Source organism: Nomascus leucogenys, chromosome 3 (genome assembly GCF_006542625.1).
Source record: "Nomascus leucogenys isolate Asia chromosome 3, Asia_NLE_v1, whole genome shotgun sequence".
Taxonomy (NCBI): domain Eukaryota; kingdom Metazoa; phylum Chordata; class Mammalia; order Primates; family Hylobatidae; genus Nomascus; species Nomascus leucogenys.
The window spans coordinates 34,151,166-34,162,482 of NC_044383.1; positions in this window are offsets into that span (position 1 = coordinate 34,151,166).

Below are 11,317 nucleotides of genomic sequence, written 5' to 3' on the forward strand. Positions count from 1 at the left end.
TAATGCGAGCTGCGGCCGCCCGGCGACCTCGCTGTGTGCGTCTGTCCTGAGCCGCGTGCGTGTCGCGGCCTGTGAGTGTTAGGAGCCGGGTCCCCGTTGACGCGCTTGAGGGGACCTCACCTGCGCCTGGTTTAGATTTTGGCTGGGACAAGAACCTCAGATTCACCTGACGGATGCGTGGCGTCCACGCTGTGTACACAAACCCCAGTGAGGCTGGAGTCCCGGGTGCTCGGCCTCCGGTTCATCGAACAATTTGCGCTATTAATGGTTATTTTATTTATATCGTTAGAATTGTTTCCCCGGGTCTGTTTACACCAAACGTCTGGCCGTCCCGGCTGCAGTGTTTGGACAGAGGATTATACTAATGGATAACGAGCTAGGAGGGGAGAAGAAGGCGCGGCTGGAAACGGGGCTCCAGGACACCGCGCCGGGTGGGCCTGGAGGGAAAGGGGAGCGGGCCTCTCCCAGGCTCGACCTCTGACCTTAGAAGGGAAGGAAACTTGTCAGCCGCAATTGGAAACCTTGGCCTCCCGCGGGGTGGAGGCTGGCTGCTCCCGGGACCCCTACCACTCTTCTCTCTAGGCGGATACCAAACTCGAGGTCGTCTTGCTTGGGTGAGCGCGCGTCAACAAGTAAACAAGACCGGGATGGCGGCCGCTTTGATTTCCTCGCAGTCGGTGGCGGCCTGCTTACTGCTTCGGCCTCCAAATCCGGATTAGGGCCAAACCCCGGGCGCCTGGCGGCCGGCAGGGTCAGAGCTGCCTTCAAAGGGCGGCCGCCCAGCGAGTGCGCACCTCCGGGAGCTGGAGAGGCCCTGCAGCGCCCGGCGCAAGGTGCGCACACGCTTACCCACTGCTAGACCGGGAACAAAACGCGACCCGCGCACCCATCCAACGCAGTGGAAAGGCCGCCATCTGGCAATGGGGGAGTTGCCCACTGGCGCCCAGGACCAATGTAGGGTTTCATAGATCTTGGCAGCCTTCAGTTTGAAAAGACTAGGCCTGGAATTCTTGACTTTGGAGTCAAGTGTCTTTGCTATAGGCTAGGGGCTGATGCGTGAATGTAGCTAATCGTTTAGTTAGCATTTACTACGTGCCAGACACCGTGCCTAGCGCTTTTACTCTCCACATAATCGTAGGAACGATTATCCCTATTTACAGAAGAGAAAACAAGAGGCTTCGGTAACTTGAGCAAGATCTCACAGCTAGTAAGTGGTAGAGCCAGTATTCTAGCCATATAGTCTGTCTACAGAGCTAGGGCGGTGGTTCTCACTGTTTTGTGGTTTGAGCACTTGCGTGGGATCTTCTCTCCAGATACGCGTGAGCCTTTGCCAACAATTCCAGGGGCTTCAGGGAACCTCCTGGGTCCGGTTATACAACTCGCATTTGATTTCACGTTAATTTTGAACACAGAATAAGAAGGTAGTACTTTTTGTTTTACAACTTAAGGTTCCTGAAGCTCAGAGGGGTAAAGTCACTTGCTCGAAATTACATTGCTGGTAAACGTGGAGTTAGGCTTTCGGGTTTTTGAGGTTTTGCCTTCGCGAGCACCACTTCTCCAGTCTCTCCAAACCCTGAAGTTCTCCTTTTCCTTCCCGCATGGCTCCCTATCTCCTCTCTGGCAGGAGGACGTGGGACCAGCCCTTGAGAGGATCTGGGTTTCTTGGGGGGCCTCTGGGAGGTGATCGGCTGGCGGGGGCGCAGCGCCAGACCCGGGTTGCCCTGTGCTCTGCGGACCATGCTGCCACAAAGCGCGCTCCGGTGAACGGTTTATCTAAAGACAACTTCTGTTTCTCGTTCGCGGTCTGGAGTTGCCCTGCAGCCAGCAATGAAAAATGCGCCTTTTCCCGAGACTCTGGCGCTGGTGATTTATGTGGGAACGGTGCTCGCCCGCGAGGCCTGGGCTGCTCAGCCTGGCCTAGAGGGTGGAGGGCGGGGGCGCCGGCCTGAAGGAGAACCTGGTGCCCCCGCCCTTCCAGCGCCCGCTTTTACGGCGCCCCTTCCATCCCTACCTCCAGGACATTTTACAGCCGCTCCCCCAGGAAGCCCAGCGCTTTATCGCGGTAAAGTAAACACCATTATCCTAGGTCCATTAACACGGAGATTTCGGCGTTGTAAATAGACCGCGTGAGGGAGAAGGGCAGCCCCTGCGAACTCCCTTGTAAAACGGTGAAGGTTCTCTAAGATTTATGGCTGCTGATTGGCCCCGCAACCTTCTAAGAAATCCCAGGCTTGGCCAAAGCCAGAAGGTGGGGCATTCCCCCTAACCTAGAAATCTCGCCCCGAGTGTTAAGACTGCAAGGGTAGGGGGTCCTCAGGACGTGTCTGGCTCAGTCATTAATTCTCTTTAAGTCACAAGCCTAGGAATGCCAATTCCTTTCCGGCTGTGGATGCAAAGATAAACTCTTAGCAGGAGCTGCCAACCCAACCACCAGGATGCTTGTGTTCAGGCTTCTTTCTCATTTGTAAACTGGATAGTGCTTTCAGCAGCTACTTTAGGAGTCTATAAAGCGGAGGGACTTGTAATTGGTGGGCACTGCCCAAACACCCATTAAGCCAAGGGAGGCATTTGGCCGGCTTGTTTGGCATTACTTCTTTAGCCTCTCTTTCCAAAATGATATGGCCACCCTATTTATTCTTGGGCCAGCCTGTAAATATGAAATCAAGTAGAGATGATGGTACTGGCACAAGAGTGGGCAGTCCTAGTTCTCCACCTCTCTGGGTTTCTATTTCTGATGAATATTTTGTGAATGGTTCCAGGAAGTTTCTGCTCATCTGTGGAGTGGTTTTCTTAGCCCCTCAAGTCAATATTTATATTAAACAGTGGATTCTGAACTAGGAAGGTGGCTCAGTTTGATTGGGAAAACAAAGGGACAAGTTGTCCAGGCCCAGGGAAGCTGCAGGAGAACCTAGCCTCTCCTAACCCTTGCCAAAGTCACTTTCAGGACACAGTCCATGCCCAGAGTGGCTCCTTCTTTATCCCTGAGAACTCTGTAATTCTGGTGCAGTCCACCACCTGGCTGAAAGGTCAGGTTCTGGGGAGGAGCAAGAGAAAGAAAACAGAGAGCAGGGTTGCCAGAAATTGTTTCCTGGCATAACTGGCTCTGCCAAGAGCAGGACTCTTTAAACTTTTTGTGTGTGCGTGCCAAGGGCCCCATTGGCAGTCTGGTGAAGCATATTGACACCCCCCCCGGGAATAATATTTTTAAATGTATGAAATAAAGTACATAGATCACAAAAGAAACCAATGACATTAAAATACAATTATAAAAATATATTTTTAAAAATGATATGGTAATATACATAGTTCTTTATTATTTGATTAAATAACAAAATCTAGTGGCAGATCTATCTAAACAACAACCATAATTTCAAAGCAGTGATGAGTGTAAATAGAATTTCAAGGTATCTGCCATAGCAGTAATGTGCTCTAACAATATCAATGATTTCTATTGATGGCGGAGTCACAGGTGCTACTAATACTACTGGGTTTATTGTCTTTATCAAAAGACATTCAGAAGAAATGCTAGGCAGGGTGCAGTGGCTCATGTCTATAATCCCAGCATTTGGGGAGGCCGAGGTGGGAGGATCCTTTGAGCCCAGGAGTTCAGGTCCAGCCTGGGGAACCTAGTGAGATTCCATGTGTACAAAAAACAAAAATAAAAAAATTAGTTGGGCATGGTGGCATGTACCTGTGGTCCCAGGTATTCAGGAGGCTGAGGTGAAAGGATCACTAGAGCCCAGGAGGTCAAGGCTACAGTGAGCCATGATCACTGCACTCCAGCCTGGGTGACAAAGTGAGACCCTGTGTCAAAAAAGAAAGAAAAAGAAAGAAAGGAAAAAGAAAGAAAGAAAGAAGGAAGGAAGGAAGGAAGGAAAGAAAAAGAAAGAAAGAAAAATGTTAACTTCTAGTTACAGCTAATAAAAATAAAAAAGATATACAGGTAACCTCATTTTATTACACTTTGTTTTATTGTGCCTCACAGATAATGCATTTTTAACAAATTGAAGGTTTACGGCAACCCTTCTTGAGCAAGTCTATTGGTGGCATTTTTCCAAAAGTGTGTGCTCACTTCATGTCTCTGGGTCACATTTTGGTAATACTTGTACTATTTCAAACTTTTGGATTATTATTCTATCTGTTATGGTGATCTGTAATCAGTGATCTTTGATAATACTATTGTAATTATTTTGGGGTACTATGAACTGTGCCCGTGTAAAACAGTGAGCTTAATCGATAAATGTTTTATGTGTTCTGTCTGATCCACTGACAGGCCATTCTGCCCTCCCCTCCTCAAACCTCCCTATTCCCTGAGGCACAACACTATTTAAATTGGGCCAATTAATAACCCTACAATGGCCCGTAAGTGTTCAAGTGAAAGGAAGAGTCCCGTGTCTCTCTTTAAATAAAAAGCTAGAAATATGACTAAGCTTAGTGAGGAAGGCATGTCCAAAACTGAGATAGGCTAAAAGCTAGGCCTCTTGCACCATTTAGCCAAGTTGTGAATGCAAAGGGAAAGTTGTTGAAGGAAACTAAAAGTGCTACTTCAGTGAACATACAAATGACAAGAAAACAAAACAGCCTTATTGCAGATATGGAGAAATTTTGAATGGTCTGGATAGAAGATCAAACCAGCCACAACATTCTCTTAAGCCAAAGCCACATTCAGAGCAAGGCCCTAACTCTTTAATTCTATGAAGGTGGAGAGAGGTGAGGAAGCTGCAGAAGAAAAGTTGGATGCTAGTAGAGGTTGGTTCACGAGATTTAAGGAAAGAAGCCATCTCCGTAATGTAAAAAAATGCAAGGTGAAGCAGCAAATGCTTATGCAGAAGCTGCACTAAGTTATCCAGAAGACCAAGCTAAGATAATTGATGAATGTGGCTACACTAAACAGCAGATTTTCTTTTTCTTTTCTTTTTTCTTTCTTTTTTTTCTTTTGAGACGGAGTCTCGCCCTGTCGCCCAGGCTGGAGTGCAATGGCACGATCTCGGCCCACTGTAGCCTCTGCTTCCTGGGTTCACACAGCAGATTTTCAATGTAGATAAAACAGCCTTCTCTTGGAAGAAGAGACCATTGAGGACTTTGATCATGAGAGAGCAGAAGTTAATGCTTGGCTTCAAAGCTTCAAATGACAGGCTGAATCTCTTGTTACGGGCTAATGCAGCTGGTGACTTTAAGTTGAAGCCAAAGATCATTTGCCATTCCAAAAATCCTAGGGCCCTTAAGAATTATGCTAAATCTACTCTGCCTGTGCTCTGTAAATGAAACAACAAATCCTGGATGACAGCACATCTGTTTATAGCATGGTTTACTAATTTTTTTTTTTTTTTGAGACAGAGTTTCGCTCTTGTTGCCCAGGCTAGAGTGCAATGGCACAATCTCGGCTCACCGCAACCTCTACCTCCCGGATTCAAGCGATTCTACTGTCTCAGCCTCCCGAGTAGCTGGGATTACAGGCAAGTGCCACCATGCCCTGCTAATTTTGTATTTTCAGTAGAAACGGGGTTTCTCCATGTTTGTCAAGCTGGTCTTAAACTCCTGACCTCAGGCGATCTGCCCACCTCGGCCTCAGTTGAGATCTGCTGCTCAGCAAAAAAAAAAAAAAAAAATCAAAATATTACTGTTCATTGACAGTGACCTGGTCACCTAGAGCTCTTATGGAGAGGTACAAGGAGATAATGTTATTTTCATGCCTGCTAACACAGTATCCATTCTGCGCCCCATGGATCAAGGAGTAATTTCCATTTTCAAGTCTTATTTAAGAAACTCAGTGTCTAAGTCTATATCTATAGCTGCCAATATATAGTGATTCCTCTGATGGATCAGAGCAAAGTCAATTGAAATCCTTCTGGAAAGGATTCACCATTTTAGATGCTGTTAAAAACATTTGTGATTCATGGGAGGAGGTCAAAATATCAACATTAACAGAAGTTTGGGAGAGGCTGATTCCAAGCCTCATGGATTACTTTGAGAGGTTCAAGACTTTGGTGAGGGAAATAACTGTAGATGTGGTGGAAATAGCAAGAGAACTGGAATTAGAAGTGGAGCTATGACTAAACTGCTGCAATCTGAGGATAGAGCTTGAGTGGATGACAAGTTGGTTTTTACAGATGGGCAAAGAAAGTGGTTTCTTGGCCGGGCGCGGTGGCTCATGCCTGTAATCCCAGCACTTTGGGAGGCAGGCGGATCACGAGGTCAGGAGATCAAGACCATCCTGGCTAACACGGTGAAACCCCATTTCTACTAAAAATACAAAAAAAAATAGCTGGGTGTGGTGGCAGGCGCCCGTAGTCCCAGCTACTCGGGAAGCTGAGGCAGGAGAATGGCGTGAACCCGGGAAGGTGGAGGTTGCAATAAGCTGAGATCGCACCACTGCACTCCAGCCTGGGCAACAGAGCAAGATTCCATCTCAGAAAAGAAAGAAGGAAAGAAAGAAAGTGGTTTCTTGGGATGAAATCTGTTCCTGGTGAAGATGCTGTGAACATTGTTGAAATGACAACAAAGGATTTAGGATATTCCATAAACTTAGTTGACAAAGCAGTGGCAGGATTTGGGAGAATTGACTCCAATTTTGAAAGAAGTTACTGTAGGTAAAATGCTATCAACCAGCATTGCATGCTACAGAGAAACCTTTTGTGAAAGGAAGAGTCAATTGATATGGCAAACTTGATTGTCATCTTCTTTTAAGAAATCACCACAGCCATGCCAGCCTTCAGCAACCACCACCTTGATCAGTCAAAAGAACCATCAATGTCAAGGCAAAAGCCTTTACCAGCAAAAAGATTATGACTTGCTGAAGTCTCAGATGATCGTTAGCATTTTTTTTTAGCAATAAGGTATTTTTAAATTATGGAATGTACAGTCCTCTTGCACACTCAGTAGACTATAATATAGTGAAAACATAACTTTTATTTGCATTGGGAAACAAAAAAAATTTGTATAACTCACTGTATTGCGCCATTAGTTTGAGTGCAGTGGTCTGGAACAGAATCTACAATATCTCTGAGGTATGCCTGTATTTTTCCCTTTTTAAGTTCATGGACTTAACTAAGGACCTGGATTTGGTCCTCAGATCCCTTGGGAATTCATAAACTGCCAGGTGAAGAACCTGTGGTCTAGGATCAAAACCTAGATCACTTCATCTGAAAGAGTGATCTTTGGATCATCTGCATCAGAATCTTCTAGGGGTGTTTGTTACAAGATTCTAGAGTCCCTTCTCCTTCTAAGACCTCCTCTGTGGGTAGATCCAGAATGCTGCATTTTCGTCTTAATGCTCAGAGGATTTTTTTTCACACAAAAGTGTAAGAATCACTGCATCTGATCCTCATGGATTAGCACCAACACTTTGGTTGGCTGCTTGGATGATGAAAGGAAGATCTCCTTGGAGAGCTGGGAGGTGGGTGGGAAAGCAGGGATTCTAGGCTTTTCTGTGTAGACTGCTTGCAGGTGGTGTACGTGACATTGGTGGGCACAGCAGATGAGGCATGTGAGAATAGCAGAGATGGAAGTGGAGATGGGGCATCTTGGTGAAGGTTCCCAAAGTGCTGGCAAAGGCTCTGAAAATACTTCAGGAATTAACTGAAATTAATCCTGTATTTAATCTGAATCCCCATTCCTACCCTGACCCTATATTTTACACACAACAAGAGAAACTTGTTGAAGACCACATTGTTTGTGGAAGAGGTAGTCCACTAGACTTAAATGCCAAGTTTAATTCTTACACTTGGTGGTGGTGAGTTCAGGGTGTAACCACATGGTCAGTGGCAAGGCGGATATAACTTTTTCTTCTTGAAGCACTGGCTTCCATTTGCTTTCAGGTGTTCCTAGGTTCTATGATCCTTTACAGAGTCTTCCTGAGTTGGCATATTTGGAGCTTTCACTCAATGAGTAATTACTTGCCATGGACCAGGTGTTGACCTAGATGCGATGGAAGCTACAGAAATGAAAACAAGAAATGATCACTACTCTTCAGGAATTTTCACAGATACATTCTCCATTCACTATCAGTTGTTTTGTTTTGTTTTGTTTTGTTTTGAGACAGGCTGAAGTGCAGTGGCATGATCATAACTCTGCAGCTTCAACTCTTGGGTTCAAGTGGGAGCCTGGCTAATTATTATTTTTTTTCTGTAGAGATGAGAGTCTCATTATGTTGCCCAGGCTGGTCTCACACTCCTGAGCTCAAGCAATCCTCCTGCCTCAGCCTCCCAAAGTGCTGGGATTATAGGCATGAGCCACCATGCCTGGCCTAATCACTATCAATCTTAAGTAACCTTGATAACCATTAATTCTTTTGATCCAGACCTAATTTGATATTTGTGCAGTTGCCAAGGCCAAAGTCTTATTGGAAGGGAGGAGAAGAGCTTTTAGTATATTGATTAATTGGAGACCTGTCTTCTCTGTTGTAACAGGTAACTAGTTAGACCATGAGCTTTGATGAACACTATTATAATGTTAAAGTGTTGAACAAAGTGGGGCTTGTTCCAAATGTTAAGAGATGGGTAAGATACACCCAATAGGACACTTGAAGATAGTTATGAAATTGCTAGCCCCAGATCAAGCAAGGGATTATAACTGATAGCACAGAGTAAACCCAGCTCTAACTAATAAATGTTCACCTGGCATGAGCTTCAACTCTAGCAGTCCTGTTTGCCTTATTTATATTCTCCCATGTGCTTTCATCAGGGTCTTAGATCACACTCATGATAGCAGGTGGGTCTGTGTGAAGAATTCAGAGATTAATGAAACCATGGCAGAGTGGAAAGGGAATAGGGGCTAGAGACAAAATATCTGGGTTCCAATTCTGTTTTTGTCACTGAAGAACTTTGTGACTTGGGTAGAAAAATTGAGTTTGAGTTGTCTGTTTGGTAAAATGGGTATAGTAATACCTATTTAATAACCTTTGTTGGATGGAGTAAGATAATGTGTAATAAAAGTGGTTTGCAAACTGTAGGTTACTGTGCAATGTCAATAGCTACTATGTGCTTTTGGAGCCAGATAAACCTGAATTCTAAACCTGGCATGAACCATTTACTTGCTAAGTAACTTGTCTAAGTTATTTAACTTTCTGAACTTCAGTTTCCTCATCCATAAAGTGGGACTAATACCCACTTATCTGGTTACTGTTCTAATATTTAAATGAGATTGTTGTATGTAAAAGAGTGTCCACCACATTGTAAGGATGCCTACAGCCATTCCTAGGTTGTTAATGCTAGGATGACAGTGGCTGTGTCCTATATATCTTTGTGTTCTTAGAATGTGGCAGAGACTGCTACACATAGTAGACTCTTAATTTTGATTGAATAAATAACTAAGAAAGCTTTGTATATATATCTCCATGCACAGCATAAGCTACACTTACACAAAGTATTCATTGGCCAAGCAGAGCTACTCCTGGGTTTATTTCAACCCCAGCTCTATCCTAGTGGGTCATTTGCATTCATCTCTCTCCCTGGAGGAAGATGAGGTCATGATGAGACTCAGAGTCTGCAGCAGCAAAGGGCTCCAGTACATGGCTTTGGTAAAAGATACACATTTCTATATTACTATTCCTCAATCAAGCAGTCAATCAACAAATGTTCATTGAGTTACCACTACGTACCACGCACTCTTCTAGGCATTGGGGATTCAGCAGACAGACAAGGTTTCTGTCACTAGTCCCTTTAGACAGTACAGAGAGTGACTTCTAGAGTTTCTGCTTCTTTTCTTGTTTTCTTTTTGAGATGAGTAGATTTGAAGATCTGGAAGTTGAAGCCTGGGAAACTTGTTGCAGTCACTGAGATGGTCTCCATTGGAGGATATTAAGGATCTATGAAGGACTGGTGAATTAAGCATACAGTAGTCACATACACTAGTCAGTAAAGACATAATTCACACACAGACACACACACAGAGAGAGAGAGAGAGAGAGAGAGAGAGAGAGAGAGAGAGAAATTAGTTTTCTATTGCTACTGTAACAAATTACCACCATGACTTAAAAGGAAAATTCCTGCCCCCTCTCCCATTTTTTTGGTGTATATGGGGAGAAAGTTTTGGATCTACTCTCTTTGCAAATTTCAATTGTACGATACAGTACACACAGTACCTGACTTACGATGGTTCAACTCACACTTTTTCAACTTTATGACTTTTCGACTTAATGTGTACATTAATATTCATCCAGCCATTCTTTTTTTCATTTTCAGCACAGTATTCAATAAATAACACGAGATATTCAATACTTTATTATATAATAGGCTTTGTGTTCAATGATTTTGCCCAACCTAGGCAAAAGTGCTCTGAGCACGTTTAAGGTAGGCTAAGCTAAAGCTATGATGTTTGGTAGGTTAGGTATATTAAATTCATTTCTGACGTGATGTTTTCAATTTGTGTTGAGTTTATCAGGGTGCAACTGTATTGTAAGTTGAGGAACATCTGTATTATTAACTATACTCATCATGCTGTACATTAAATCCCCAGAACTTATTTATCTTATAACTAAAGTTCATACCCTTTGACCAGCATCTCCTCATTTCCCCCAGGCCCCAGCCCCTGGCCACCACCATTCTTCTCTCTTTTTCTATGAGTTCACCTCTTTTAGATTCCACATATAAGTGAGATCATACGGTATTTGTCTTTCTCCGTCTGACTTATTTCACTTAGCATAATGCCCTCAGAGTTCATCCATGTTGTTGCAAATGGCAGGATTTCCTTCTTTTTTATGGCTGAATAATATTCCGTGTATCTATAAATTGCAATTAAAAATTTATTTACAAAATTTGTATGGGTACATAGCAGGTGTGTATATTTATGGGGTACATGAGATATTCTGATACATGCCTACAATGTGTAATAATCACATCTCACATCAGGGTAAATGGGGTATCCATCACCTCAAGCATTTATTCTTTTTTGTGTTATAAACATTCCAATTACACTCTTAGTGATTTTTACAATGTACAATAAATTACTGTTGACTGTAGTCACCCTGTTGTGCTGTCAAATACTAGATCTTATTCATTCTAACTATATTTTTGTACCCATTAACCACCCCCACTCCTCACACCCACCCACCACTCTTCCCAGCCTCTGGTAACCATCATTCTACTGTCTGTCTCCATGAGTTCAATTGTTTTAATTTTTAGCTCCCACAAATGAGTGAAAACATGAGAAGTTTGTATTCCTGTGCCTGGTTTATTTCACTTACCATAAGGACCTCCAGTTCCACCCATGCTGTTGTAAATGACAGGATCTCATTATTTTTTATGGCTGAATAGTACTCCATTGTGTATATATATCACACTTTCTTTATCTACTGGTTGTTGATGAACATTTAGGTTGA